Below are 15,101 nucleotides of genomic sequence, written 5' to 3' on the forward strand. Positions count from 1 at the left end.
GTGATTGGTTGACTAGATAATTGCATTAATGATAAATAGAACAGGTGTTCCTAATAATTCTTTAGGTGAGTGTATATATATATATATATATATATATATATATATACAGTGGATATAAAAAGTCTACACACCCCTGTTAAAATGTCAGATTTCTGTGATGTAAAAAAATGAGACAAAGATAAATCATTGCAGAACTTTTTCCACCTTTAATGTGACCTATAAACTGTACAACTCAATTGAAAAACAAACTGAAATCTTTTAGGTGGAGGGAAGAAAAAATATAAAAATAAAATAATATGGTTGCATAAGTGTGCACACTCTTAAACTAATACTTTGTTGAAGCACCTTTTGATTTTATTACAGCACTCAGTCTTTTTGGGTATGAGTCTATCAGCATGGCACATTTGGACTTGGCAAGATTTGCCCACTCTACTTTGCAAAAACACTCCAAGTCTGTCAGATTGCGAGGGTATCTCCTGTGCACAGCCCTCTTCAGATCACCCCACAGATTTTCAATTGGATTCAGGTCTGGGCTCTGGCTGGGCCATTTAAAAACTTTAATCTTCTTCTGGTGAAGCCATTATTTTGTTGATTTGGATGTATGCTTTGGGTCGTTGTCATGCTGAAAGATGAAGTTCCTCTTCTTGTTCAGCTTTCTAGCAGAAGCCTGAAGGTTTTGTGCCAATATTGACTGGTATGTGTTCATAATTCCCTCTAGCTTAACTAAGGCTCCATTTCCAGCTAAAGAAAAACAGCCCCAAAGCATGATGCTGCCACCACCATGCTTCACTGTGGGTATGGTGTTCTTTTGGTGATGTGCAGTGTTGTTTTGTGCAAACATCTTTTGGAATTATGGCCAAAAAGTTCAAACTTGGTTTCATCAGACCATAAAACCTTTTCCCACATGCTTTTAGGAGACTTCAGATGTGTTTTTGCAAAATGTAGCCTGGCTTGGATGTTTTTCTTCGTAAGAAAATACTTTTGTCTTGCCACTCTACCCCATAGCCCAGACATATGAAGAATACGGGAGATTGTTGTCACATGTACCACACAGCCAGTACTTGCCAGATATTCCTGCAGCTCCTTTAATGTTGCTGTAGGCCTCTTGGTAGCCTCCCAGACCAGTTTTCTTCTCGTCTTTTTATCAATTTTGGAGGAACGTCCAGTTCTTGGTAATGTCACTGTTGTGCCATATTTTCTCCACTTGATGATGACTGTCTTCACTGTGTTCCATGGTATATCTAATGCCTTGGAAATTCTTTTGTACACTTCTCCTGACTGATGCCTTTTAACAATGAGATCCTTCTGAAGCTTTGGAAGCTCTCTGTGGACCATGGCTTTTGCTGTGGGATGCGACTAAGGGCTCTTTCACACTTGCGTTCTTGTCTTCCGGCATAGAGTTCCGTCGTCGGGGCTCTATGCCGGAAGAATCCTGATCAGGATTATCCTAATGCATTCTGAATGGAGAGAAATCCGTTCAGGATGCATCAGGATGTCTTCAGTTCCGGAACGGAACGTTTTTTGGCCGGAGAAAATACCGCAGCATGCCAAAAATCCGGAACACTTGCCGCAAGGCCGGATCCGGAATTAATGCCCATTAAAAGGCATTGATCCGGATCCGGCCTTAAGCTAAACGTCGTTTCTGCGCATTGCCGGACCCGACATTTAGCTTTTCCTGAATGGTTACCATGGCTGCCGGGACGCTAAAGTCCTGGCAGCCATGGTAAAGTGTAGCGGGGAGCGGGGGAGCAGCATACTTACCATCCGTGCAGCTCCCGGGGCGCTCCAGAGTGACGTCAGGGCGCCCCAAGCGCATGGATCATGTGATTGCATGGATCACGTCATCCAAGCGCATGGGGCGCTCTGACGTCATTCTGGAGCGCCCCGGGAGCCGCACGGACTGTAAGTATACCGCTCCCCGCTCCTACTATGGCAACCAGGACTTTAATAGCATCCTGGGTGCCATAGTAACACTGAACGCATTTGGAAGACGGTTCCGTCTTCAAATGCTTTCAGTACACTTGCGTTTTTCCGGATCCGGAGTGTAATTCCGGCAAGTGGAGTACACGCCGGATCCGGACAACGCAAGTGTGAAAGAGGCCTAAGAAAATTTCAGGAAAGACCAACAAGAGCAGCTGAACTTTATTTGGGATTAATCAGAGGCACTTTAAATGATGGCAGGTGTCTGATGACTCCTATTTAACATGATTTTGAATGTGATTGCTTAATTCTGAACACAGCTATATCCTCAGTTATGCAACCACATTATTTTAGTTTTTGTTTTCTTCCCTCTACCTAAAAGATTTCAGTTTGTTTTTCAATTGAGTGGTACAGTTTATAGGTCACATTAAAGGTGGAAAAAGTTCTGAAATTATTTATCTTTTCAGATTTAGTGGGTACTCGCTCTGGTAGACACGATTAGCGGACGCAGTATAGAGGCAACAAGTTCTTTGGATCAAACAGTTCAGTGTTTTATTTACACTTTAGGCAAGTAACAAAACAGTTTCATATTCAAACAAAAAGTCACCTTGCGGTGTTGGTGGTAATTCACACCATGCGGCAATTCTGCTTCAAACAATCCTTGCTGATAGCAACACCAACCTGTTTTCGCGCCAATCTGGTAGCAAGCCTTCATCCAGACACAAGGCTCCCAGATCCCAACATAGATACCTGGCTTCTGAGCCCATCTGCCTATTTATGAACAGCCAGGTGCTGCCAAAACCCAGAACCGCATTTAAAATCCGGCCTGGTATTTGACCTCACCTAGCTGTAAATCAGCCCAGCAGCACAAGCTACGAGGAAAATACCTGTTTTCCCAGACCAAACCTCTCACTGTGTCACATACCTCCCCCTTTGTTCAACCCTGAGGGGGTGAACACATGCCAGGGCCACTCTGCTAGGGTTACCCCTGTCTCATGGGTATCAGTCACTCTCATAGCAGGCCACAGTGTAGGGAAGCCTGGAAATTCTCTCCCTATTATGATTTCATAATGTAAATTGGTGGCGAACAAACATCCTCGTGGGTCCACCTGCCGGCCACCGTGGACAGAGACACCAGGGCGGTGGGATAGTCCTTTAAGACTCCATGGATGCACACGACCCCAACTTTTTGGCCAGTATACTCGGCGGGCCGCACCAGGGAAGCTCTTATGAGGGACACCAGACTCTCTGAGTACTGCAGAGCTACCGCCAGAGTGTCTCCCACTTCCACCTGGCAGAGGTGGCTATTGTCTATAGTCTCTGGAGTACCTGTTGCACACAGCTTCCTGGCATACAAGGAGTGGCGATAGCCATAGTTAGTATCCATGGGTTCGCCCCGATGGGGACAGTCGGCCCTTATGTGGCCAGGCTCCTGACACCGCCAGAAGACTATCGGAACTAGGTCTGTAGGGAGTATATATCCGGGCAGGTTTTGCTGGCACCAGTCACTGAGTCTGGGGTGGAGATTTCCAGGGTTTGACTGCCCCCCTCCCAAAATAACCCCCTTGTAGAGTCCTGGTAGCCTCATAGCGCTCCACCAGGTCGACCATCTCAAGGGCATTACCAGGATACATCAACGGTGATGACATCACAAACAGAGGTCTTATAACCAAGCCGAGTCATGACACTCTCACATTCTGCCCTAACCCCTGAAGACGCCGGTAATCGGCAAAACATGTTGGGGGGCAGCGTGGATCTCATGTTTTAATACAGTACAGTCTTTCAGCAAATATCCATAGGGGACACTCGATACATTGTACACATACTCAGACTAGCAGCGCGCAGCCAGTAAGGCAACAATGTCGATTCCTAGATTGGTGATTACCAACAGGAAGTACAGATACAACATATAATTGGCTGAGACGTACTGGCAATTTTAATATATTCCATAGATGCATATTAAGATTATTACCGAATAAAGGTTAAGTTTTAGGATATAGGAGGTGTAGGATTAATAGGTGTAAGGTAGTCCTAGGGACATTAGTAGAATTTATTTATTGAATAAAACACTGTATCCTGACACCATAAGGGAAAATTTAGGCATTGAAACTCCCACTGATGCACCCGCTGGACCCGGACCAACACATTCAACCCCAGTCTTGCCAGAATCTCATGCTTTACATCGAAAAACATCTGCTGCGGTCCGGATGCCAGGAATGGAGCGACGACCTCAGCCCACTGATCTCGTGGAAGTTTCTCCCTCACAGCCACCTTTTCGAACACCGCCAGATAGATCTCGATGTCGTCCAAGGGAGTCATCTCAGTGATTGCCAAACAGACCGCTTTTCAGGCATCGTGGACACTCTGGGATGCTCCTGCCGCTTGTAAAGCCATAACATGTTGCAATAACAGCTGGTTGGTTTCCTGCTGCTGCTTACTAGCCTCCCGCTGTTGCAAGTTAGCCTCCATGAGGGCTTTCACGACAGCTTCCATCTTGTCGAGAGACACAGGTTGTAATCTCGCTGGTTTGATGTAAGACATACAACCATGCCCGTAAAAACAAAAATATTTCAGCCTTCACGCTATCCTCACTAATTTGCCCGCATGTCCCACCAATTGTGGGGACTCGCTCTGGTAGACGGGTTTAGCCGACGCAGTATAGAGGCAACAATAAGTTCTTTGGATCAAACAGTTCAGTGTTTTATTCACACTTTAGGCAAGTGACAAAAACAAACAGTCATATTAAAAAAAAAAAGTCACCTTGCTGTGTTGGTGGTAATTCACACCATGCAGCAATTCTGCCTCAAAGCGTCCTTGCTGATAGCAACACCATCCTGTTTTCACGCCAAACAGGTAGCAAGCCTTCATCCAGACACAAGGCTCCCAGATCCCAATACAGAGACCTGGCTTCTTAGCCCAGCTGCCTATTTAAAGGGAGTCTGTCACCTCCATATGGTCATATACAGTGCTTACATTGTCCTATCGCACACCTATACATGAATGTAATGGAACCTTTGTATTTACACTTGCAGAAGCTGGAAAAACGAACTTTAATTGATATGCAAATGAGCACTTGCAAGTGCCCAGGGGCGTTCACTGTGTTGGTGCCCAGGCTGCTATGTCTTTTTTCATTGTTCCCCCACCCCAGCCTCTGCATATGCCCTCCTATTCCCTTGCGTCATCCTTCGGTCCGGCCGAGATCCCGCGCCTGCGCACTGCCTCTGGTCCAAAAACAAAATGGGTGGCAGCACCGATCAAGATTTGAAATGGCCTGGTGCACGCTCTATGGAATAAATAAGCTTACCGAAATATAAAAAATAGAGAGCGAGAACTACACGTACTTGTCTCTCTCTCTCTCTCTCTATATATATATATATATATATATAAATATATATATATAATGTGCAAAAAAGAGCACCACTCCAACGCAGGATAAAATGAAATACTAAAAGTTTATTCACCCATGGTGTAGCTACATGGCTACACCATGGGTGAATAAACTTTTTGTATTTAATTTTATCCTGCGTTGGAGTGCTGCTCTTTTTTGCACATTATATATATATTTTCTTACCGTAGGGGGCGGAACTTGGGTGATAGGTTAGTCAAGTCCGATGTGGGCAGCAACAGGACCACTGTGAGGTCACTATGTGGCTCCACACGGACTGGTTGTTATCCATGCTATCACTGTGTGAACTGCTGCCTCATGCTTAAGGGGGATTCCTTTCGTAACCCTGTGACGAACAAAATGATCAAGATTGCTCAATATTTTACGTGTGATTCGTCCAACGTGGTCTACCTACTGTCATGCCCATGTGAGGCGTGGTATGTTGGGGATACCACGTGGGACGTTAAAACACGTTTAAACCAGCATAGATATTCCATTAGGAAAGAAAAAATGGATTTGCCAGTCTCCAAGCATTTTAAGGAGGCAGGTCACTCTGAAAAAGATTTGAGGTTTCGTGTATTGGACCAGGTACAGATGGGCAGACGCGGTGGTGACAGGAAAGCTCTCCTTAAAAAGTGAGAATTATTTTGGATATTTACTTTGAAGACCCTTAAACTCTTGCGGAGCGCGGCCCCGATCTTTGGGTCCGCAACTCTGCAAAAGATAGAACATGTCCTATTCTTGTCCGCAGCTGCGGACAAGAATAGGCATTTCTATAGGGGTGCCGGGCGGGTGTGTTGCGGATCCGCAATTTGCGGGTCCGCAACATACCACGGTCGTGTGAATGGAGCCTTAGCGCATATTTTTGATCAAAAAAGTCAGGCTCATCAACCAGCGACAAGGTAGCTTTTAACAGTCGGGACCTAATCTTACAGTCATGTTTCTCCTGGGCTTTTGGCCTACAAGTTTCAAGGCAAAGTAGGATCCATCTATGAGATACTCTGATTAAAAGAACCAGGTAGATGGGTGTTGTATATGTGCAAGAGTGGTGTCCCCTGTGAACCTTGCACTCCAGCCCATCTACCTGGTGAATTTAAGTTGCTGATGGGTGTTATCTGTCTTTGCTATACGTATGGAAAGAAAAGGGGCTGTCCCAATAAAGTGAGACAGGACAAGCCCTAATTTTACCTACTTGCTGCTTCTTAGCAAGTCAGTAAACAGTAAGATGATAAATTCTGTTTATCCATGTTGATCTTTAGAAAGTGAGAGGAGAAAAAGGAAGATATGGAAGATAGGCATTGTGTGATTCTGGATAGTACGGTGGTGATATCTGGACCAGAGAGGTAAATTTGTGTGTCGTCAGCATAATAGTGATACTAAAATCCATGGGACTATATGAGCTGTCCCAGGACAAAGGTGTAGATTGAGAAGAGCAGGGGTCCTAGGACAGAGCCTTGAGTGATACTAACAGAGTGGAGATGTGACAAGGAGGTTGTGTGAGATTGAGAGACCCAAAATGTTCAGCCTCTAAGATATGATGTCATCTAGGAGAGGGCCAAGTCCATGATGCAAAGAGATGAGAGAGTTTGTAACAGAAGGGAGTGGTCGATGGTGTCAAAGACAGAGGACAGGTCAAGGAGGAGGACAGAGTAATGTTGTTTGGCTTTAGCAGTTAGCAGGTTGTTGGTGACTTTGGTAAGGGTAGTTTCATTTGAGTGGTGTGGTTGGAAGACAGATTGTAGCTGGTCAAAGAGGGAACAGGAAGAGAGGTGAGAGGACATTTCAAAGTGGACATGTTGTTCATGTAGCTTTGAGAAGTGATATGGGGGATAACTAGACAAAGAAGAAGGGTAGGTGCAATGGCATCATGTTTAAAACCAAAGTGGAAGACACCAGTGGTTATTGATAGGTTCATAAGATGAGATAGGGCTGAGATAAACACTAGTGTTGATCGAGCACCAAAGTGCTCGAGTAGAACACTTTGCGATGCCCCGGTGCTCTACAGAGCACCCGAGCACAATGGATATCAATGGGAGAAACCGAGCATTAAACCAGGCACCACCTGCTCTGAAGAGGGTAGGGTTCTGGGTCCCACTGAGGTCTATGAAGAAGATCGCTGTACAGTGAGGGAATCCCCCAGTGTGAGTCCGCAGCTTAGGAGTCCCTGCTCTGACTCCATATATAGCTATGTCCATATATGGAGTGAGTGCTTGTGGACACCCAGTGTATTTTAATCTATTTCTGAAAAGTTTCTGCCGGGATTTGAACTCACAACCTTCTACATTAGAGGCAAGGACTTTAACCACTTAGCTATAAAGCTGAATGATAAACTATGTCAGAAAAACCTCATAGTAGTTTGTCATGTAGTAAGTAGTCCTAGACAGCAGAAGTATTTCATATTTCAGTGCAGGTTAACATAGTTGTGAGTTCGAATCCCGGCAGAAACGTTTCAGAAATAGAGGCTAAATCAAATTTATATATTTTATATTTTTTTAATTGTAAAAAATGTATGGTACAAAATAAATGTTTAATTACTCATATATAAATCAGAAACATACTTCTGATCTATGCTAATTGGAACTTTGCATAGCAGAATACCACTATTTTCCAAGGCGATTTCTCAAGGCGATTTTTTTTGATTATTTTTTTTTCCGAGTATCATCGATATTTTGGACCATTATGCTATCAACTGATAGATAGACATTGTGTCACTTTTATATCCTATTTTTTTTTACTTTTATTGTTGTTTACATTGTTTATTATTATAGTTTTTGCAGATTTTATATGTGACAATAAACCTATCATCTTAATTCATGTGTGGCCAAATTTAGAGTGGCCCTCATCCACTTTATTACATATATCTTTAGGTCCATTTTAGCATAGGGGGTGCTAAGGGGTGTGCACCTATCCATCAGGAGGACTGGTGAGCCACTAATATTTTGCTTTTCAAATTTCCTTTATTCCCCCTACTGGTTGAGCTCCCAGCCCATCCGAGATGGACATTTGGCAACACATGGATACAAAATGTAAAAAAATAGAAACATATGTATTTGATAAACCTAATGCAAATCGGGAAGTTCATGAATTGTCAATAGACAAATCTTTTAGTAATTTAGAAAAATTGCTACATAAGCAACTACGTAACAAATGGGAGATTAGATTTTTGAATCAGTTTGTACAAAGTGGACTCATTCCTAAAGTACTGACGCTGACCAAGATACAAGCATCGGACTTGGTTAGTGACAGTTTAAATAAGGAGTGGGATACCTTTTTAAAGACGCAATCATACAGTCTGATTCAGATGATCATCAACAGACATACACAAATATTAACAGAGATTTCAGAAGAAATAGGGTCCCTTAAAACTACTATAGACGGATTTCCAGAGAATCAGGTTCACAAATGGCAAGAAAGGGTATGTAAAAATTTGGATACCTTGGAGAAGGAGATTATCACAAAAAAATTCAAAAAGTTGAAAAACCTTAATTATAAAAATAATAAATCCACTACACGGGAAGAAAACACAAAAAAGAAACAATGTCACAGGAGACCTATAATATAGGTAGAGGGGAATCACATGATCAATATAATATACCTATCTCCAATACATACGAATCACTGTCTTCACCTCTTTTTTTAGATCACATTCCACCACATCACAAAATGAAATCGAGAAGAGCATGTACACCAATTTCATCACGGAGGAACACAAAGGAACCGAATCAGAAACACGATTACAACTTGAGACAAAGAAGATTAGATCACACTCCAGTAAGGGATACACCAACGAGGCACAATCACTATTACACTCAACACCATCAACCTCAAAATTACAACACGAGGATACGGGGCAGGACACAACAACAATATTCAAACAGAGGAGAATACGTAGAGGACGACACTCGAGAAAGAAGGAACAATCACAGCAAACACCAGTCTCATCGAGTATAGTAAATCTGAGCAAAATACAGTTGACGGATTCACAAATAACTCTCCTAAACAAGGGCCTAAAATATGCTCCCACGAGCAAATTGGACACGTATATAGGCGTGGAAAAATTTATAAGAAAAATTTTCGTAAAAAAATATTTTATTAAAATCCAATAATTAATGGCGCTGATCCAATTGTAAATGGGAATAGATACCAACATACAGATCTTAAAATGAGATCTAAAAAATACCACAGACAGGAAATAAGTCAACAAATAGCAACATTTAAAAAGAATGTAAAGGGAGACCTAAGGAAAATAAAAGATCATAAGATCATAAATAATCTTACGAGGAAAGAAATAGAAGCTATACAGGAATTACAATCAGAAAATGAGATTATAATACGTCCAGCTGATAAGGGAAGTGTAATAGTGATCCTCAATACTGAAGACTATATACAGGAATGTAGAAGTCAACTAAATGATGAACAAACATACAATAAATTAAAACAAGACCCTACGGAAATGTATTATAAAACAACTCATTCAGTATTGTGTAAAAGGAACTACATTAGGAATTCTTTTGGAACAAGAGTCCAAATATATTAGAGATACACAAAAGAGAATACCGGTGCTGTACTGTATCCCTAAAATACACAAAGACATGAGGAAGACACCGGGTAGGCCGATAGTATTGGGGATCAATTCAATAACCTCAAATTTATCGTGCTATATAGACAAAATATTACAACCAGTGGTAAAAAATATTCCCTCATATATCAAGGATACGACTGAGATAATAAAAATAATAGAACCGATTGAATATGGGGGAAAATGTTTTTTTTAGGGACTTTGGATATTAATTCCTTGTATACTACAATTGATCATGAACATGGGTTGGAGGCACTTTATAAACAACTTTCAACAAATAACACATTGAAGGAGCGGAGTACATATTAACACACAATTATTTTTCATTTGAAGATCAATTTTATGTTCAAAAAAGAGGCACCGCCATGGGGACAGGATTCGCCCCCAGTTATGCCAATCTATTTATGGCACAATGGGAGGCGGATACCATCCAGCCATTCCTGGGGGAGGGTCTGGCCCTATGGCGTAGATATATAGATGATATCATTTTTATTTGGGATGACACAGAAGAACTACTAAATAGCTTTCTTGAACATATAAACTCCAACGATAGGAATTTGAAATTTACCTCCACTGTTAGTGAAACCAACATACAATTTTTAGACCTTGATATCAAGGTAGAACAGCAAAAATTAATATGTAGTACATATTCAAAACCTGTATCAAGAAATAATCACATCCTATATTCCAGTTGTCACCTGCCTAGGTGGTTAACTAATATTCCCAGGAGTCAATTTAGGAGATTAAAACGCAATTGTACACAAGAAGAACAGTTTGTAATAGAGGCCAAGGAATTACAACAACAATTTTTGGATAAAAAATATCCCCCAAATACATTAGAAGAATCCCTAAAAAAAGGTAAGGGAAATGAACAGAGGAGATTTCTTCACATCGGGTGGGACACCAAAAGTTGACGATACAATTAGGATGATTCTACCTATCAATGTACAACATAAGACGGTAGAAAAGATTATAAACAACCACTGGCATCATTTACTTGATGATAAAATAATAGGACACCACTAAAATCACGTATACTAAGGTCCCAAACCTGGGTTTAAAAGTAGCACCCACTGTTAAAAGTAAGAAAAGCATCATTAATAAAAGCAATTGGCTCTCTATCAGTGGGTTCCATAGATGTGGGCGATGTCCAAATTGCAAGATCACATCCTTTCCCAAAAAAACCTTGAGGGCACAATCTAGACAAAATATGTTCTACATGGACATAAAAGAAGGTTTAACATGTGACTTGACTGAGGTAATATAGAATGTCCTTGTTTTAAGCAGTATATAGGGAGAATGACGGACCCATGCTCCTTCCTACATACCTCCCCCTTTGTTCAACCCTGAGGGGGTGAACACACGCCATTCAGTGTACTCGGGACAGGGCATTAGCGTTTCCCTGTAACCGGCCTGGCCTGTGTTCTACTGTAAACTTAAAGTTTTGCAGAGACAAGAACCACCTGGTGACCCGAGCATTCCTCTCCTTGGGCTGGCTCATCCACTTGAGAGGGGAGTGGTCGGTCACCAGATGGAACTTCCTTCCCAACAGATAATAGCGGAGAGACTCGAGTGCCCACTTGATGGCCAGGCACTCTGTCTCCACTATACTGTACCGGGTGTCCGCTGGAGTGAGCTTACGGCTGAGGAAGACAACGGGATGCTCTTCCCCGTTGACTTCCTGAGACAGTACCGCACCGAGACCTACTTCAGAGGCATCGGTCTGTACCACAAATTCCCTCTTGAAGTCGTACGTCCCCAAAACTGGGGACCCACACAGGGCTGACTTCAAAGCGGAGAAAGCCTCTTCCGCCTGGTCATTCCAGCGGACTATCACAGATTTCAGTCCCTTTAAGAGCCCTGTCAACAGAGCCGCTAAAGTGGCAAAATGGGGGACAAACCTCATAAAATATCCCACCATTCCCAGGAACAACTTTACTTGTCTAGAGGTGGCAGGTCTGGGCCAATTCCGTATCGCCTCTATTTTGTCTACTTGGGGTTTGATGACTCCGTGCCCAATGACATACCCAAGGAATTTAGTCTCCTCTAACCCTATCACACATTTCTTTGGGTTAGCTGTTAGTCCCGCCTTTCGAAGGTAGTCCACTACGGCCTGTACTTTGGGCAGGTGACTTTCCCAGTCGGTACTGTGAATGATAATATCGTCCAGGTAAGCCGAGGCGTACCGCCGATGTGGACGAAGTACAATATCCATTAGATGTTGAAAAGTTGCGGGGGCGCCATGCAGGCCAAAGGGTAACACCTTATATGGATTGGTACAGCCCTTCTGGTGTGACGAAGGCAGTTTTCTCTTTGGCAGCCTCCGTCAAGGGTACCTGCCAGTACCCTTTGGTGAGGCCCAAAACAGAAAAATACCTGGCTTGGCCTAACTTTTCAATTAGTTCATCTATCCGAGGCATGGGATATGCATCGAATTTAGATATTTAGTTCAACTTCCTAAAATCGTTACAAAATCGCAACGTCCCATCTGGCTTAGGAATTAAGACTATAGGACTGGCCCACTCAGTTTTAGATTCCTCAATGACATTTAGCCGCAGCATGAGCTGCACTTCCTCCGAGATGGCTTTTCGCTGAGCCTCGGGCACCCGGTATGGCTTTAAGCGGATTTTTGCCTGAGGCTCAGTGACAATGTCATGTTGGATTACGGAAGTGCATCCAGGGAGGTCCGAGAACACATCCGTGTTCCGACTAACGAACTCCCTGGTCTCTTGAGCCTGTTTAGAGGAGAGGCTGTCAGCAATTTTTATTGTGGCAACCGCTGCCCTTGCATCAGACAGAGGAGCCGGAATCTCTTCCCCTAGAATACCCGGTCGTGAGCTGTCTTCCGTACAGGTTTCCCTATCTTTCCAAGGTTTTAGTAAATTAACATGGTAAATCTGCTCTGGCTTTTGCCTCCCTGGCTGGTGTACCTTGTAATTTATATCTCCAATTTTTTCACGTACCTTATAGGGCCCCTGCCACCTGGCTAGGAACTTACTGTCCACGGTCGGCACCAGAACCAAAACCTGATCACCTGGGTTAAAGATCCCGACCCGGGCCTGCCGATTATAGATCCGACTCTGGGGGCTCGCTGAGTGGCCTCCATATGTTCCCTGACAAGAGGCAAAACGGTCTCTATCCGCTGTTGCATCTTGGTAACAAATTTAAGGACGCTTTCATGCAGAGTGGGTTGTTGTTCCCACGCCTCTTTGGCTACATCCAACAAACCACGAGGATGTCTGCCATATAGCAATTTTAAGGCCGAGAACCCAGTAGAGACCTGGGGCACCTCTCTCACTGCGAACATGAGATAGGGCAGAAGAAGGTCCCAATCCTTTCCATCTTTGGACACCACCCTTTTTAACATGGTTTTTAGAGTTTTGTTAAACCTTTCAACCAGTCCGTCCGTTTGTGGATTCTACACGGACGTCCGTAACTGTTTAATACGCAGTAACTTACAGAGTTCCCTCATGACCTTGGACATAAAAGGGGTCCCCTGGTCAGTCAGGACCTCTTTAGGTAGCCCCACTCGGGAGAACATTTCCATTAGCTCTTTAGCTATAAGTCTCACCGATGTATGTCGCAGTGGCACTGCCTCCGGGTACCGAGTGGCGTAATCAAGGACAACCAAGATGTGTTAGTGTCCCCTAGCGGACTTTGGTACTGGGCCTACTAGGTCCATAGCGATTTGCTAAAACGGTACCTCAATGATCGGGAGAGGTACCAAGGGACTGCGAAAAAGGTGCTGGGGGCTAGTTGCCTGGCAGGTCGGGCAAGACTTACAGAACTCGTCCACCTCTTTAAACACACTGGGCCAGTAAAACCGTTGTAGTATCTGGTCCTGTGTTTTCTGCATTCCCAGATGACCCCTGAGAACATGCTGGTGGGCTAACTCTAACACGAGTTTGCGATAAGCCTGGGGCACCACCAACTGTTCAATGGATTCACCTCGCAGCTGATTTACCCGATACAACATATCCTGATGAACCACAAAATGGGGGAACACAGACTCTGCCCCTGGTTGTTGTGGTTCACCATCTATTATTAGTACATTTTCCCAGGCTCGGGATAAGGTTGGATCCCGGTGTTGTGCAGTACCAAAATTATCCCCGGAGACATTCAGGTCTGCCAGCTCAGGCCCCGGCAGCAAGTCCTCCATGTCTCCCACCATTACACTTAGCGGGGTTGTTTCCCCCTCTTCCACCGAAGTGGCGGACACCCTTACCGCTGGCCCTTCGGACAGGTTCCCAGGGTTCGGGTCACCCCTTGAGCTGGGCCACTCTTCTAGGGTTACCCCTGTCACATGGGTATCAGTCACTCTCGTAGCTGGCCACAGTGTCGGGAACCCGGGAAGTCTCTCCCTATTATAAGTTCATAGTGAAGGTTGGTTGCGACAACCACCTCGTGGGTCCACCTGCCGGAAACCGTGGACAGAGACACCATAGCAGTGGGGTAGTCTTTTAAGTCTCCATGTATACACATGACTCCGACCTTACAGCACGTGTACTTAGCGGAGCGTACCAGGGAAGCCCTTACCAGGGTCACCAGACTCCCTGAGTCCGACAGAGCCTCTGCTGGAGTGTCCTCCACCTCCACCTGGCACAGGTGGTTCAGAGACTCCGGAGCACCCACGGCACACAGTATCCTGGCATACAATGATTGACGGAAGCCATAGTTCGTGTCCATGGGTTCCCCCTGCTGTGGACAGTTCGCTCGAACATGGCCAGGCTCCCTACACCGCCAGCAGATTATTGGAACGGGGTCCACAGGGGTTAGATCCTGGGAAGGTTTGGTGGGCACCAGTTGCCGGGTCCGGGGTGGAGGGATATGCGATTTGGGTGCCCCCCTGCCAAAAGAACCTCCTTGTAAGTTCCGGGTAGCCTCATAGCACTCCACCAGGTCGACCATCTCCAGCGCATTACCTGGAGAGACCTGGCCAATCCATTGCTGGAGAGGGTGTGGCAGAGCCCTCCAGAACCTGTCTGCTAACAACCGGTCCAGCATAGCAGTGGGGCTCAGCACGTCAGGTTGTAGCCACTTTTGCAACAGGTTGAGCAGGTTATAATACTGGGGTCTCACCGGCTCAGCCGGGTTGAACTCCCACTGATGCAATTGCTGGGCCCGGACCAGCCCATTCACCCCAGTCTTGCCAAAATCTAATCCTTTACCTTTGGGTAGTCGGCCGCTTGATCGTCCGGCAAATCGAAATACACCCGC

This window comes from Bufo bufo, chromosome 5 (genome assembly GCF_905171765.1).
Source record: "Bufo bufo chromosome 5, aBufBuf1.1, whole genome shotgun sequence".
NCBI classification, from domain to species: Eukaryota; Metazoa; Chordata; class Amphibia; order Anura; family Bufonidae; genus Bufo; species Bufo bufo.